At 43.4% G+C, this 17,861-nt stretch overlaps 1 protein-coding gene across 12 annotated transcripts in view; it reads right to left on the reverse strand.

Annotated features, from left to right (window-relative positions):
• SNX10 (sorting nexin 10) overlaps nucleotides 1-17,861 on the reverse strand; it is an 83,087-nt gene that overhangs the window by 39,407 nt on the left and 25,819 nt on the right. For 3 of the 12 annotated variants that reach the window (XM_055293603.2, XM_063609009.1, XM_063609005.1), the window contains exon 2: nucleotides 10,268-10,369. The exons of the other annotated variants lie outside the window; for them this stretch is intronic. The gene's annotated coding sequence lies outside the window, so the exon portion shown is untranslated. The remainder of the gene's footprint in view (nucleotides 1-10,267; nucleotides 10,370-17,861) is intronic. 12 annotated transcript variants of the gene reach the window in all.

Below are 17,861 nucleotides of genomic sequence, written 5' to 3' on the forward strand. Positions count from 1 at the left end.
GTAGGCCAAATTTAGGGTTTAAAATCCAAGAAACAAAAAAAAATTATAGAATTTTAACCTCACAATTATTTGAATGTCATTTTGAAAAAGTGCTACCTGAGATGCAGACACTGAGAACATACCTGCATGAGCATGTTGGCCCTGACCTCCACCTCCCTTTGTACTCATACTAAGAAGCAACCCAGGCCGGGCGTGGTGGCTCACGCTTGTAATCCCAGCACTTTGGGAGGCCGAGGCGGGCGGCTCACGAGGTCAGGAGATCGAGACCACGGTGAAACCCCGTCTCTACTAAAAATACAAAAAATTAGCCGGGCGTGGTGGCGGGCGCCTGTAGTCCCAGCTACTCGGAGAGGCTGAGGCAGGAGAATGGCGTGAACCCGGGAGGCGGAGCTTGCAATGAGCCGAGATCGCGCCACTGCAGTCCAGCCTGGGCGACAGAGCAAGACTCCGTCTCAAAAAAAAAAAAAAGAAGCAACCCAGTTACTACACAGAATAAAAGGAAAGAAGCTGTGAAAAATTACATATGAGAGAGGGGAAATGACCACTGGCACAGGTGCTTCCTAACTCGTACTGTGACATTCTCTCCCTTCAAAAACTGTCCTTAAATGTTTGAGGTGATGGATATCCCAGTTGCCCTGATCTGATCATTACACATTGTACATATGTATCAAAATGTCATACGTACCTCAAAAATACATATAACTATGATATAGTAAGTTTAAAAAGACAAAACACAGGCCGGGCGCGGTGGCTCACGCTTGTAATCCCAGCACTTTGGGAGGCCGAGGCGGGCGGATCACGAGGTCAGAAGATCGAGACCACGGTGAAACCCCGTCTCTACTAAAAAAAAAAAAAAAATACAAAAAATTAGCCGGGCGCGGTGGCGGGCGCCTGTAGTCCCAGCTACTCGGAGAGGCTGAGGCAGGAGAATGGCGTGAACCCGGGAGGCGGAGCTTGCAGTGAGCCGAGATCGCGCCACTGCACTCTAGCCTGGGCGACAGAGCGAGACTCCGTCTCAAAAAAAAAAAAAAAAAAAAAAAAAAAAAAAAGACAAAACACAAAAAACTACCTTGACCTCCCAGGCCAAATCCAAAAGCATTTTTCCCGCTTCCCACTTTGCTTATGCTACCAAGGTTCTTTTAATTAGTGATTTGTTTGTGCTAACCATTTTCATCTTTTGGAACAGCAGATAAATCTCAGAAGCTGGGGGAGTGGTATTAGTGATTTCAATATTAGTGTTAATTAGTCCACTCAGATTGCCTTTGTATTAACCAAGAGCTATCTTCAGCTACTCACGCATCAGTCATCCCTTACCACCACACAGGGTTTTGATTAGGATGGGAAAAGGGGGAAATCATTGGTAGCTGGGTGCATGAAATTCTTTGAAGGCTGATGTATTCCTCGATGCCTTGCCCCAGGATTGTGAAAAACCTGAGAAGACAACCTCCTGAAGAACAGCAGAAAATGCCCTGCCCTCTCTCCTGCCAACAAAACATTTTTTTCAATTCTACTCATTCTACCCCTTCACCTGGTAAGAGTAAGAAGTACTATCACAACTTCCCATCAAAGTACTACCTAAATACAGCATCAAAAGAATAAAATACCTAGGATTACATTTAACAAAAGAAGTACAAAATATATACTCTGAAAACCACAAAACATTGTTGGAAAAAAATAACAGATCAAAATAAACGGAAAAGCATACCACGTTCATGAACTGGAAGACAATTTAACATCTTAAAATGGCAATACTGCCCAAAGTGATCTATGAATTCAAGCATGATCACTATCAGAATCCCAGATGTCTTCTTTGTACAAACTGACAAGCTGATTTTAAAATTCATAGGAATTGCAAGAGACTCCAAATAGCCAAAACAATCCTGAAAAAGAAGAATAAAGTAGGAGGATTCCCACTTCCCAATTTCAACTTACTACAAAGCAACAGCACTCAAGGCATTGTGGTATTGGCACAAGTACAAACAAACAGATCAAAGGAACAGAATTGAGAGTCCAGAAATAAACCTATGGGTTTATTTCTGTCTAGTCAATTGATTTCCCCAACAAGGGCACCGAAACCACTCAATGGGGAAAGAATTATCCTTGCAACAAATGGTGCTGGGACAAGTAGATAGACACAGGCAAAAGAATGAAGTTGAGCTCCTACCTTATACCACATACAAAAATTAACTGAAAATGGATCTAATACCATTTTGTAAGAGCAAAAAACTGTAAAACTCATAGACGAAAACACAGCAGTTAGTCTCCATGGCCTTGGATTTGGCAAAGGATTCTTTGATATGGCACCAAAAGCATGAGCAACAACAACAAAAAAATAGGTAAATTAGACTTCATAAAAATGTAAAACTTCTGTGCTTCAAATGCCACCATCAGAGACAACCCACAGAATGAGAAAATATTTGCATATCATATATCTAAGGGACTGTGTCTAAACTATATCAAGAACTCTTACAACTTAATAAGAAAAACACAAATTACCCCACTCAATAACAAGCAAAGGATCCTGAACAATTTCTCCAAGGAAGATATACAAATGGTGAATAAGCAAATGAAAAGATGCTTGATATCATTAGTTACCAGAGAAATGCAAATCTAAACCATGGTAAGATACCACTCTACTCCTACTAGTCTGGTTAGAATTAAAAAGTCAAATAATAACAAATGCTGGCAAGGAGGTAAAGAAATCAGAACCTTCATACACTACTGGTGGAAATAAAAAATTGTGCAGCCCCTTGGGAAAAGTCTGGCAGTTTCTCAAACAAATATACAGTCACCATTTAACTTGGCAATTCTACTTCGAGGTATATATATCCAAGAGAAATAAAAACTTGTACATGACTATTCACAACAGCATAATTAGTAACAGTGAAAAGTAGAAACAATCCAAATGCCTATCAACAGGCAAACAAAATGTGGTATATCTACTCAATGGAGTATTATTCAACAATATAAAGGAATGAAGTTCTGATACATGTTACAACTTGGACAAACCCTGAAAACATTACAATAAGTGAAAGAAACTGGTCACAACAGTCCACATATCATATGACTCCATTCACATGAAAGCCCAGAATAGAAACTTCTACAGAGATGGAACATAGACTACTGGTTGCTTACAGCTGGGACTGGGACTGGGACTGGGAGAAGAACTTAATGGGTAGGGGAGAGACAGCTAAAAGGTACAGAGTTGTTGCTTTTTGAGGTCATGAAAATACTCTAAAAGTGACTGTGGTGATAAGTGCATGTATCTGTGAATATATCAAAAAACAGTGAGTTGTATGCATTTTATTTATATTTTATTTTATTTTATTTATTTACTTTTTGAGACAGGGTCTAGCTTTGTCACCTAGGCTGGAGTGCAGTGACACGAACACAGCTCACAGCAGCCTCGACCTTCCAGGCCCAAGTGATCTACCTACCACAGCCCCTCAAGTTGCAGGGACTACAGGCATGGGCCACCATGCCCAGCTAATTTTTATATTTTTTGTAGAGACAGGGTTTCACCATGTTGCCCACACTGGTCTGGAACTCCTGGGCTTAAGTGATGCATCTGCCTTGGCCTCGCGAAGAGCTGGGATTACAGGAGTGAGCCACTGCACCGGGCCTGTATGCACATTTTAAGTGGGTGAATGTACTGTATGTGGATCATATATCAATAAAGCTGTTTTTAAAACATGCTACCTGAAACCTGAAGCCTAACCCATTTCTTTATGTTAATACATCTACTTTTTTTTTTTTTTTTAGTTCTCTTTTTTTATTAGAGACAGGTCTCACTCTGTCACCCAGACTGGAGTGCAGTGGTGTGATCACAGCTCACTGCAGCCTCAACCTCCCAGGCTCAAGCAATCCTCTCACCTCAGCCTTCCAAGTAGCTGGAACTACAAGTGCATGCCACCATGACCAGATAGTTCTTTTTTGTAGAGATGAGGTTTTGCCATGTTGTCCAGGCTGGTCTTGAATTCCAGGGCTCAAGTGATCCTCCTGCCTTGACCTACCAAAGTATTGGGATTATAGGCGTGAGCCACCATGCTCAGCTTAGTTCTGTTTTTTAGAGAAAGGTCTTGCTATGTTGCTCAGCCTGGTCTCGAACTCCAGGGTTCAAGCAATTCTGCCTCAGCCTCCCGAGTATCTGCGACTACAGGTGCATGCCACTATGTCTGGCCTAACCCTTTTCATTCACAACCCTCATGTCCAAAACACCCTCCTCCTATGAGCCACAATGTCTGCCCAAGCTGAAGGGCCTCCAAGAAACATCCATCCTCTGGGGTTCTCTCATCTCTACCTGGATCTGACTCCGTCCTTCCTCCGCCCTCTCCTCTTCTAACCCTTCCTTCCACTATGCCTCGGGAACTCATGCCAGGGCTGCAAATGCCCTAATTCACACCCATCTCAGCAGCTTCATCTTAGCTGCACCCCGGCTTCTCCACCCGCCCCTCCCTGGTAACTCTCCCAAGTACCGGCTGCTCAATCTTCATGTGCTCCCCTCTATCCCAGGACCAGGAGAACCCAAATTGTCCTGGTCACTGTTATCTCCAGACAATAACCTACCAAGAAGTACTTAGAACCTAGGAATGTGACCAACCTCCTCCTCCTCATTTCCTAGCAAGACCTGCTTCTCTCCAGCTTCCTGCTCCTCATGCCTGTGGCTTTGCCAACCCCTCCACACTGACTTCCCCACTTTTTCCTGACCTCCTACAAGGAGGGCCTTGATCGTGAGTAAAGCCCTAACATTCCGGGCTCTTGCCTTAGCCTACCTCCTTCATTCCTGTTACCTAACCCTCTGCTTACCAACCCCCATGTGGCCACAGCCCTGGCCATGAAATGTAAGGCTAGAAGTTCCCTCTGACCACCAGGGCCCGCACTTCCTGATCGCACTTCCTCATTCTCACCCAATCTGCTGTTCCACTTGAATGAAACCACTAGAGCCCTGACCCACCCTTCCCATCTCCCCGTTGACCTCCCATCCTTCCACTGTGTTACATGCCCTCCCTCTGCACCCTCAGTTCCCTGTCCCACTGCCACACCGGCCACTTGTATCTCAGGGCCCTGAACCTGTATCAACCTAACATTTGTCTCCCCTATTTTCTCTCCTGTGCCGCCCACCACTGAAGAAAAATCCCGCCACATCTGTGACCGGCTCCATGACCAGGTTACTAGTTTGCATCCTCCTCCCTTTGTAATGCTGTGTTTATTGCCTGATGCCTTGTTCCTCAAGCAGGTTCCTCAAGCAGGTACAAGGTATTGGCAACAAACACCACGTTACAAAGGGAGGAGGATGCAAACTAAGCAAACTAACACTTGTTGAGTGGGACTCCAGGGTTCAGGAGATAAGATCCCAGCAGACTCATCACTTACATAATAGTGAGAGAACACAAAGTAAACATATCAGCAAATAAATGAACAAGATAATGAACAAGCTTAATGAGAAAAACAAAACTGGGTGATGTTTTTGAGAGTGATTACCAGGACTTGGTGAGGACTACTTCATATGTGGGTGGTCAGGGAAGGCTTCATCAGAGGAGGTGACATTTGAGCTGAAACCTGACAGAAGAAAGGAAACCAGGGACAAAACAGTCTGGGGAAGGAACACTGCAGGAAGAGTGGGCAGCGTGTGCCAAAGCCAAGGCCAAAAGAGCCTGGCATATCTGGAGAACAGAAGGAAGCCAGTGTGCTGGAGTGTGGAGGATGAGGGAGAGGATCTCAGAGACAGAGACGTGGGCCTGGTCACGCCGGGCCTGTGGACCACAGTGAGGAATCTGGAAGCCACTGGGTCACTTTCAGCAGGTGCATGACCTAACCTGACTTATGTTTTAACAAGATCCCTCTGGCTGCTGGGTGTGGAACAGACTGTAGGGGGCCAAAGCAGAAGCAGGGAGACCTGTTTGGAGATGACTAATGGTGCAGGCCAGACGTGATGGTAGTCCAGACAGAGAAGCAGCAGTGGAGGTGTGTACAAGGGGAAGGAGGTATTGGCGTGTTTCCTCACTTATGCTTATCCAGTGGAGGGAAGAAAAATGAGGATGGGCAGCTACAAGGAGAGAGGAACCATAGCATGCATTCAAGAAGAATTCTTTGTGAGACATGTTGCAGGAGAAGGAGACAGACATTCCATGCAGCCTGGGGCCCGCAGCGAGGCCCATGATGGGAAAGAAGGCATTCTCTTCACTTCTTTACTGCCTACCCAAGGGCTGGCCTTGAAGTGCACAGACAGTGGCATATTCTTGGTGGGGCACATGGGCAGTTTCAGTGATGAGGCATCACATGTGGCTTCCTAGCAGAAGCCACAGACTCCCTGTCACCTTCCACTTTAATCAGGGCACTTCCCCAGTGGGTCACTGGCAGCCCTCTTCCCTTCCACTCTACACTCATTCTCTGGTTTGGCTACTTCCACTCCCATATCATGTGCAAAGGTGTCCAGAATCAGAACTGCCTTTGAGGGTGAACTGGCCACCTCCTAGTGGTCTCTTCATGTGGACATTCTACACACACCTCAAACTTACTGTGTCCAAACCAGGCTGGTGGACACATGATACCTTCTCCCTGCCCTTCCACACCCTAGACAATTCTACTATCTTCTACGTTGCCCATTTTAATTAATGATGTCAGCATCCACACGGTGGCTCAAGCGAGAATCCTGGAAACTGTCATTGATTCCTTTCCAAACCCAACTGGTCAGCCAGCCCTTACAGTCCTCTCTCTAAACACCTCCTAAGTCCATTCCTGTCTCTCAGCCTCCAGTGTCACTGGCCTAGTTCAAGTTCTCATCAGTTCTACTCTTGACTATAGCTGGAAGAAGGGTACATTCCATTGGTAGGGCCCAACATACTTAGCAAGTGGCTCAGTAAATGATTTTTGAATAAACAAGGAAAAGAATGTGGCCGGGCACCTCACGCCTGTAATCCCGGCACTTTGGGAGGCCAACGTGGGTGGATCATGAAGTCAGGAGATCTAAACCATCCTGGCTAACACGGTGAAACCCTGTCTCTACTAAAAATACAAAAAATTAGCTGGGTGTGGTGGCAGGTGCCTGTAGTCCCAGCTACTCAGGAGGCTGAGGCAGGAGAATGGCATGAACCCGGGAGGCGGAGCTTGCAGTGAGCCGAGATCGCACCACTGCACTCCAGCCTGGGGGATAGAGTGAGACTCTGTCTCAAAAAAAAAAAAAAAAAAAAGAATGCATGAATGAATACAATGAACAAATGAGTGATGAAATCAATGAATAAACCAAAAAAATTTTCATGTGCAGAGACAAAGAAAATTAAAACATATTCAGCCTAATGGAGGAGATGCAATCAAGCAGGTCCAAGCATCAGGCAACAAACACGGTGTTACAAAGGGAGGCAAATGCAAACCAAAGAAACTAACATTTGCTGAGCATCTACCAGTTGTCAAGTGCTAAACCAGGCACTTCATAAACAGTGCACTTCACACAGTATCACAAATGATGCGCCCAGCAACCAGGTGATATATTGCACTCCAGATGAAGACACTAACATTCAAAGAAGTTGAATAACTGTCCCACGTCATCCAACACAAAGTAGCAGGGTTCAGACTCAAACCTAGGTCAGTAGGCCACAAATCCTGTGTTGGCTAGTGGACATATGCTTACTGGAAGGGCTGCACTTCAAAAGATAATTAACAGGAGCTGGGCACAGTGGTTCACGCCCACAATCCCAGCACTTTGGGAAGCTAAGGCAGGTGGATCATCAGAGGTAAGGAGTTCCAGACAAGCCTAGCCAACATGGCAAAACCCCATCTCTACTAAAAATACAAAAATTAGCCAGGGATGGTGGCACATACCTGTAATCCCAGCTACTCTGGAGGCTGAGGCACAAGAACCACTTGAACCCAGGAGGCAGAGGTTGCAGTAAGCTGAGATCACACCTTTGCACTCCAGCCTAGGTGACAGAGCAAGACTCCGTCTCAAAAAAAAAAAAGATAACACACAGACAGTGCTTCTAAAGGATAATCGCTGTTCTAAACACTTTACATATATCCTCATAGAAATGGTCAGTTCATCTGGGCGCAGTGGCTCACGCCTATAATCTCAGAACTTTGGGAGGCTGAGGCAGGAGGATCACTTAAACCAAAGAGTTCAAGACCAGCCTGGGTAACATAGCGAGACCCCATCTCTTTAAAAAAAATATGCAAAAATAAAATTAAATTTAAAAAACAAAAAAAAAGATAGGTACTAATATTATCCCCACTTCACAGTGAAGCAAACAGAGAAATGGAAAAGTTAACAGGTAATGTGTCAAAGGTCACATTAAGTGACAGAATTGGGACTTGAACCCAGGCAGCCTTGCTCTGGTGTCCCAGTTGGCCATCACTAAAACATTTCACTGCATTAATGAAGGAGGTAATATGTGAGGCATGGGTTCCAGGTGCAGAGTACAATATGATCCATGTAGGGAGGCAAGATGGTACAAGCCATGTGTGGGATCAGGAAGTGATTCACTGGACTCAGATGGGGAGGGTAGAGGAAAATGAGGCTCCAGAGAAATGATAGACTCAGACATGAGGCTTCCTGCACCTAGTCCAGGACCGTGATTGTCTTACTTGAGATTTAAAGTGCCTCTATCTTTCACAAGGTAGTGAACAGTTATAAGGAAGTGTTCACTGTTTTCTTAGCCAAGGTATTTATTTAGTTCTCTCCTTTTTGAAGGTAGAAAAACTAAAAAAAGCAAGGGAAGAACTAATTTGTTCAATGTCTTATCGTTAACAAAATGGCATAACCTCCCCCACAGTCCATGGAGATAAATATAGGCACCCTGACCCCTTGGTATTTACTTTTAATACAGTTTTAGTTGTAAAAGACTATTCATAACATATTTTTTAAATCTCTAATTTTGGCCAGGCACGGTGGCTCATGCCTGCAATCTCAACACTTTGGGGCGCCAGGGCTGGTGGATTACCTGAGGTCAGGAGTTCGAGACCAGCCTGGCCAACATGGCAAAACCCTGTCTCTACTAAAAATTAGCCAGGTGTGGTGGTGCACACCTGTAGTGCCAGCTACTTGGGAGGCAGAGGCAAGAGGTTGCAGTGAGCTGAGATCGCACCACTGCACTCCAGCCTGGGCAACAGAGTGAGACTCCATCTCAAAAAAAATTTAAAAAAAACCTCTAATTTTGTTTTGTATACTTCAAATGTGAGCCAATAAAACTGTTACTTGTATGCCCCATTACCATGAAGCTACACACAAATCCGTCAAATATAAATTTATATTTGATGGCTGGGCGCAGTGGCTCATCCCTATAATCCCAGCACTTTGGGAGGCCGAGGCGGGTGGATCACTTGAAGTCAGGAGTTCGAGACCAGTCTGGCCAACATGGTGAAACCCCGTCTCTACCAAAAATATAAAAAAGTACACACTGCACTTCTGGCCTGGGCGACAGAGCAAGACTCCATGTCAAAAAAAAAATTATATTTGGCAAACTTCAGTAGAAAAAAATTCAAAGCCAGATCCCACAAACTAACCTTTAACTGTAACACTGCTTTGGGAAAGGCAAAGGAGAACAGGCCTGTCAAGTGATCTAAGCAAATCCTTAGGTCATTTTGAACCTACTGGGATCCTAATCTTATTAGTCACAGAAAAAGGTCATCTTGGAGTCTGTTAAGTGCTATGCTAGTCCCTTCTTTCATGAGAATGGTGGAGGGTAAAGGGCGATGATCACAGCTTCAAAGCCTCCCAGCTGGATTATCCCCGTCCTCTGAGACCACCCATCCTCTGAGACCAGTGTCTCCATGGTATCCCTACCACTTTAAAAGGCAGGAGACATTTAAGTGCTTGGTGAAAGAGCCAAAGAAATGTTCTGTGACCTCTGAAAGCAAATAATTCTAAAGCAAGATCATTCTTTTTACGTATTTTTAAATTTAAATTAATGTTTAAATAATATAATTCAGGAAGTTTGAAAAACAGAGAAGTAAAATATTGCCCATAACTAGGGTGACCATATGGCCCAGGTTGCTCAGGACAGTCTTGGTTTTCTCTTGTCATCACAGTATGTATAATTACTCATAGCACCTTCATTCCCCACTCAGTCATTTGAACTGTGCTCGGAAGTGCTATGATTGAGGTCAGGCACGGTGGCTCACACCTGTAATCCCAGGATGTTGGGAGACCGAGACAGGAGGATCACTTGAGGCCAGGAGTTCAAGACCAGCCTGGGCAACATAGTGAGGCCTCATCTCTACAAAAACAATTTAAAAATTATCCAGGTGTGGTATGTGCACCTGTAGTCCCACTTACTTGGGAGGCTGAGGTGGGAAGATCACGTGAGACAGAACGATTGAGGCCACAGTGAGCCATGATCACACCACTGCATTCCAGCCTGGGTGACAGTGCAAGACCCTGCCTCAGAAACAAACAAAGTGTCATTATTTCCATAATAAATTATTCCTGGTCACCTTAACCATAAATCACCCCAATAAACAATCATTATCACAATTTTACTTCCTTACAGTTTTTTTCTCACACACATTTTTTTTATTGATATAATCATAAGTGTTTTCACAAGCCTACATTTTCTCTTCTTCAATCTCATTACAACAAAAATATCCATGTTTCTGGATAAGGGGTTATCTTATTCACCTGAGTGGATGTTACCTGTATTGTTGAGCATTCAGCTCAGGATCATTTTAAATAAAGTGTGTTTGTGAGGTACCTACAAGACCAGTATATAAACTTCAAGAGAAATTTCAACTGAAGTGAGGGTGTGACAAAAATATAATTACTATTAGGAGGAAATTTTACAAATTCCTTTCATAAACATGGCAGTCCTCTGTTGCATTCTAAACCAACTGGATTCCCTCATTCAGCCCTTATTTATGGAGCACTCATTTGCTTCAGGCACCATGGTAGGTGCTATCTGGAGATATATGTCTTGTTGGCACTACTTCTAAATGTATCCTAAATCTCATCGCCAACTTTATTGCTGAAACCCTACTCCTGGTTACCACCATTCATCAGCCAGACTGCTAAGACAGTCTCCTAATGACTCTGCAGTCTTGCCCCACACAATCCATTCTCCATGCACTCAGAGTGATCTTCTCAAGGTAAAATTCAGATCAAACCCCTTTTCTACATAAAGCCCTCCAATGGCTTCCCACTGCAAAAGAAATAAACGGTAAATCCCTTGCCATGACTAACAAGGCCCTGCTTCCCCAACCACCCCTGCCGCCTCCTGGGTGCCTCCTTTCACTCTCTTCCTCTCCTCTATGTTCTGCTGCCTCGTCTTCTCTCTGTCCCTTTTTATATGAAGAGCAAAAAGCTCTGTCCCACACACCAAGCGCATCTCATCCCAGGGCCTTTGCATCTACTATGTGCTCTTCTTGGAATGCTTTTTCCCTAGACTGTTTTTGGCTGTGTCCTCAGCTCATGTTTCCAAAGTCATCTTTGCTGCAATACCATAACTCGTTTTTCCCCTAAGTCACTCTCTTTCCAATCGCACTATTTTATTTATTTTTGTTTGGTTTGGTTTGGTTTTGAGACAGGATCTCACTCTGTCACCCAGGCTGGAGTGCAGTGGCGTGATCCTGGCTCACTGCAACCTCCACCTCCCAGGCTCAAGTGATCCTCCCACCTCAGCCTCCCAAGTAGCTGGGACTACAGGCTCACACCACCACACTTGGCTAATTTTTGTTATTTTTTTGTAGAGACGATATCTCACTATGTTGCCCAGGCTAGTCTTGAACTCCTGGGCCCAAGTGATCCTTTTGCCTCGAACTCCCAAAGTGCTGAGATTACAGTCATGAGCCACCGTACCCAGTCCACTATTTTATCTTCTTAACAGCACTTAACACAACCTGAATCTATACTACTTATTTGTTTTTAATTATTTTTCCTGTATTGTGAGCTCCAAGAGGGTAGAGACATTTGCTTTTCACTGCAGTGCCCCATATAATTGCAGGTGGGCAATAAATAGCTGCAGAATGAATGAGCCAACACTGGACAAGAGAGCCACTAAGAGAACAGATCTTTATTCCAACCTCCAAGAATACAAAACCTTTTTTGTTTATTCTGCAAAATGACCATTTTGTACTATTATGTGGAAATAATAAAATAAAATGTTCATCTGAGTACACAACATCAACACCAATAAGCAGTATCACCTGGATTCAAGGAATTAAATTTTGGCTTTGTAAAAATATAAAGAAAAAAATCTCTAGCAGTCTGAAACTTACAACATGGTCCCTAAACAGTACTTAGGTCTATGACCAAGTTTTTAATAACAAATTGGGAAAAAGAAAGACAATGCACTGGACTTTTTATGTAGCTAGAATATCTCAATTTAAAGGACTCCCCTTTATTATGAGATTATGTCTTTCTTATTTTGGGAGGGTGACAAATATTCTTTCTTTTATAAAATGGCAGAGAGTAGATCTGATAGGTTTGGGGAGGTGTTAATGCCTTCCATATAAAGAGCAAAAAGTTAGCAATCCTGTGCAAGACTCCCAATGTTCTTTTTTATATTTTAGTAATCCAAGAATTCCACAAATCTCGGTACCACTCAGCATTCCCCAAAACCCCTCTCAAGTATGAATCCTGGAAGGGTTTTCCCAGGCCCTTAGTTGTACCAACTCCAATCTGGTAGGACGGGCTGCCTGGGGTATCAAGAAAGATCCCAAGGGCTTGTCTGGCTCACTGGATCGTGTTCAAAAGAACAAGATCAATTAGTGATGTCTGCCATCATGGGAGGAGGGTAGTAAGGACTTGGGGAATAAAGGCATGGGAGAGTGGCATGAGCAATGCAGCTGACAAAGGTAAGCTGTGGCCTAATACGTATCATAGCCCAATATTAAAACCATCTGGGAGCCAGGCACAGTGGCATATGCCTGTAGTTCCAGCTACTCAGGAGGCTGAGACTCAAGAGGATATCTTGAGGCCAGGAGTTCAAAGCCAGCCTGGGCAGCACAGCAAGACCCCATCTCTTAAGGAAAAAAAAAGAAAACTGGTAAAGTGAAAAAAATTAATGATTTGCTCAGCCCCTGATGGAGAAGACAATGAAGTAAGGAGGGTGTCCAGCAGTCAGCAGGGTTCACTCACTCCCTCCTGGTATGTGATTCATTTCCTGCCTGAACAAAACCTTGGGAAGCTGTCAGTGCTCAAGCCATTACATCCAGAGTCTGAAGTGCACCTGACCTGGAAAGGAACACGTGGCCAAGGCAGGCAGGCCAGGAAAGAGCTCAGTGGGAAGGGCTCAACACTGACCAAATTAAACAAAGCCAGCAGGAGTCTTCTTCAAAGAAAGCTAATCTTGTGATCCTGTCAGTAAATCAAAGTCCAAAGATGAACAAAATATCCAGAAGGAAAACGAATGCACTTGGGGAGTGGGAAAGAAAACCAAGACTGGCTTTATTCCAAGAGCAGACTTAACATATTAAGAGTTCTCTGTGAGTACATCTGGAATGAAGCAAGATTCAAGAGGAAAAAGCTTTTACCTTCATAAATTTCAAAAGGATGAAACAGGCAGAAATTGTCATCCCCATCGAATAACTCTGCCTACACACGGGGCTGTGAGCTCCATGCTACTCTGCCTGCCTTGTGGAAACAGAAAATGGCCACAAGAAGAAATGGCTCCATCTGAAACAGGCCAATGTTCACACTTTCACCCTGATCCGAACGCAGGGCTACTGACAAGTCCAGAGCTCACATAACCTTTGGCTCATCATCCCTACCTCTAGGCAGGTATCCTTCAGAAAGATCAGCACCCAGAGGCAAAGCCACATGTGTCCGCTGCTCACTGAGCCATGCTTATAACTGGAAGAGTTAAGATAACCCAAATGTCCCTTAGTAAGGAAACGATTAAATAAAGCAGGATGTAGTCATGGAATACCTTGTAATTCAAAGGAAAGAGGTGAATCTGTAAATCCTGGGATAGAGAGATGTCCATGCTGCACAAACAGGAAACAACAAATGGCTGAACAATATGCAGCATGATTCCATTAAGTGTGTACATATGTGTACACATGCTTGTATGAATAGAAGATGATTCCAGGCTGGGCGCGGTGGCTCACGCCTGTAATCCCAGCACTTTGGGAGGCCGAGGCAGGTGGATCAAAAGGTCAGGAGTTCAAGACCAGCCTGGTCAATATGGTGAAACCCCCGTCCCTAGTAAAAATACAAAAATTAGCTGGGCGTGGTGGTGGGCGCCTGTAGTCCCAGCTACTCGGGAGGCTGAAGCAGGAGAAATCACTTGGACCCGGGAAGCAGAGATTGCAGTGGGCCAAGATCGCACCACTGCACTCCAGTCCAGGCAACAGAGTGAGACTCCATCTCAAAAAAATAAAAATAAAATAAAATAAATTTAAAAAAGAAGATTCCAGAAAATATATGCCAAGGTAAACAGAAGTGGGATGGGGGAGGGGGCTTTCATTTTTTTACTTTGTACATTCCAGGATTAACAACTTTTTTGTATATATTATTTTTGTGATTTAAAAATATAGGCCGGGAGCAGGGGCTCACACCTGTAATCTCAACACTTTGGGAGGGCGAGGCAGGTGGATCACTTGAGGTCAAGAGTTGGGGACCAGCCTGGCCAACAAGGTGAAACCCTGTCTCTACTAAAAATATGAAAACTAGCCAGTTGTGCTGGTGGGCACCTGTAATCCCAGCTACTCGAGAGGCTGAGGCAGAAGAATCGCTTGAACCCGGGAGGTGGAGGTTGCAGTGAGCTGAGATTGCGCCACTGCACTCCGGCCTGGGCAACAGAGTGAGACTGTGTCTCAAAATAAATAAATTAATTAATTAAAAATATAAACAAATATATAAATACAAGTAACATATATATATATACATAGATATATAAAATAAAGAAGAGCCCCACAATCCTTTCTTCCTCTTTCGCTGAATTAGGAAAAACCAGTACTAGGGAAGAAAACGTCCTGGAGAAGTGAACACTTGGCTCCTTCTCTCTGAGGCTTTTGTCATTTCCCCCACCTTAGCTAGCACATCAGGTTGTATTTTTGTTTTGTTATCATCAGTCAAAATCAACACTTAATTTTTGAAGCAGGGTTTGCATTAGAAGAAAAACAAAATAAGAACTGCAGAGCAAATCCAAATGGGTTTTTTCTTCTTTTTTCCTAGGTTTAGCTCAGCTGAAGATAAATCCAGATGGTCTAGAAGCAAGCTAAGCCCAGACCAGTATGTTTGTGGTGATATCAGATGCTGACAGACAAAAGCTTTACTGGCCTTCGGTCTCACTGATATGTCTTTCCAACTCCACCCATCTCTGAACATATCATTTATTTATAATGTTAATAAATAACATTATAATGTTATTTATTAACATTATAAATAAATGATATGTTCAGAGATGGGTGGAGTTGGAAATGTTATTTATTAACATTATAAATAAATGATATGTTCAGAGATGGGTGGAGTTGGAAAGACATATCCCCTTGCTTCCAAATGGATTTGAAGCAGCTCCCAGATAGATTTAAGGCAACAAACAGTAGTTCACCTGAAAATGGCAAAGCAGTTAACATAGAAACTGAAGAACAGAAATGGCAAGAATGAGGAAGAAGTAAAAATGCTATTTTAAACATAAACTCCTAACATTTCATAAGTATATTTAATTTTCAGTTGTTATATACCAGAGTTCCTCAAGGAGGACATAATAGCCTAGAAAGATACTGCTACAATATCTATGTATACTGATTCAGTGAATAAATCTAAATTCAACAAGCTTCCCAATGCTTTTCAGACATGACATTGTTCATAAGCCACTCTTATGACCATAGAAGTATAATAAATCTCTTGACACAGACCTCCCTTCCTCCACTGACACAGGGGTTTGATCATCTTCAATAACTAGCTTGAAAGGCAGCATCAAAGTTTAGAGTTCAGGTTTGGAGTCATTCATATCTGGGTTCAAATCCTCAACTATGCCACTCATGGCTGTGTGACCTTGAACAAGTTACTTAACCTCTCTGAGAAAGCCTCAATTTTCTCTTGGAGAAAAAGGGATCTCACGTGGAGAAAAAGTGCCTCTTTCATACGGCTACTAGAAGGATTAAATCAGATAATGTACTTAAAGCACTTAGCAAGTGTACAAGAAAAATTAAGTATGGGCTGGGTGTAGTGGCTCATGCCTGTAATCCCAGCACTTTGGGAGGCCAAGGCGAACAGATCACTTGAGTCTGAAGTTCAAAACCAGCCTGGGCAACATGGCAAAACCCCATGTCTACAAAAAAACACAAAAATTAGCCAAGCATTTTTTTGGCAGGCACCTGTAGTCCCAGCTACCCGGGAGGCTAAGATGGGAAGACTGCTTGAGCCCAGGAGGCAGAGATTGCAGTGAGCCATGATCTCGCCATTGCACTCCAACCTGGGCAACAGAGTGAAACCCTGTCTCAAATAATAATAATAACAATAATAAAAATAAGTATGACCACTGGCTGAATTATTGGTACTTTTTTCTTCAAAATATAAGAATAACGGAAGGTGTAAAAAACGGTATTATTCCAATAAAAAAGCTGGATTGGGTATCTGCATATACATGTACATCTTCACAGATCAGAGAGACAAAAGCAAGACTCGCCTTTCTCAAAGGATGCACAAGGATGCCTGCACACTTAGCTATAACAAATAACCACATATACCTGCAAACACTGGGGAAAAAAAATCACTGGGCAAATAGCGTATGGCTATTGGTACAGGAAATATGCGTTAGCCTGGTTATTCAAGATTGACTACCATCAGAAATGTAGGTGATGTGATCTAACATTTGCATCTTAAAATTTTAGTATATTCTGGGCACACTCCAATTGCTTTCAAGTAAGCTCCACTCTGAATGTGTCTTCAAACCAACAGTCCCCTAAAGGCCCTTCCCATATCCTAGACGCCGAGGACATTTGGTGTATTAGAAGATCACCATAAAAGCCGGGCGTGGTGGCTCACGCCTGTACTCCCAGCACTTGGAGAGGCCGAGGCAGGCAGATTATGGAGTCAGGAGTTCAAGAACAGCCTGGCCAATATGGTGAAACCCTGTGTCTGCTAAAAATACAAAAATTAGCTGGGCATGGTAGTGTGCGCCTTTAATCTCAGCTATGCAGGAGGCTGAGGCAGGAGAATCGCTTGAACCCGAGAGGCAGAGGTTCCAGTGAGCCGAGATCGTGCCACTGCACTCCAGCCTGGGCAACAAAGTGAGACTCTGTCTCAAAAAAAAAAAAAAAAAAAAAAAAAGAAGAAGATCACCATTAAATATTCATTCAGGCTTCCATTTTTCCAAGTTAATTATTCCCAGGTATTTAGTGGCCCTTGCTACAGAGTAACAGACTTAAATAACTGTCTCTTCTAAGTTCCCAGTAAAATGAACAGAAAACGCCAACAGTAATAAAAACTGCCACTACTGACTACTGATGACTACGTGTCGGCCTTGTGCTGAGTATGTTGTATGTTGTTAATTCTCACAATCACCCATTTTACAGATGAAGATACTAAGGCTTAGAGAGGTAAAGTAACTTGTTCAAGGTCATCACCACAAAGTGACCAACGCGCTCAAGGGCAATGCTGGAGTTCAAATCCATCTGACACTAGTTAATACTACTCACTTTTCAAATCTTGGTTACAATCTCACTACCCAGGGTGCTTGCTCTCACTCCCTCTGACAAGGTCAGCTCTCCCTAGGTAGCTTCCCTTGTACCATCATCTTCCTCTGTAACTCTTATTGTAAGAATAAAAGATTATTCTGAGAATAAAAATTATTCTTTATTATTCTCATTACCCTTATTCAGGTAAATGCTGAATTAATGTCTGTGCCCCACCAAACCGTAAATTACAAATGGCATGGCTCCTCACTATTCTTGTTTATTTAGCATCTCCAGCCTCGATATTAGTAGTA

The sequence above is a fragment of the Symphalangus syndactylus genome, chromosome 9 (genome assembly GCF_028878055.3).
Source record: "Symphalangus syndactylus isolate Jambi chromosome 9, NHGRI_mSymSyn1-v2.1_pri, whole genome shotgun sequence".
Taxonomy (NCBI): Eukaryota; Metazoa; Chordata; class Mammalia; order Primates; family Hylobatidae; genus Symphalangus; species Symphalangus syndactylus.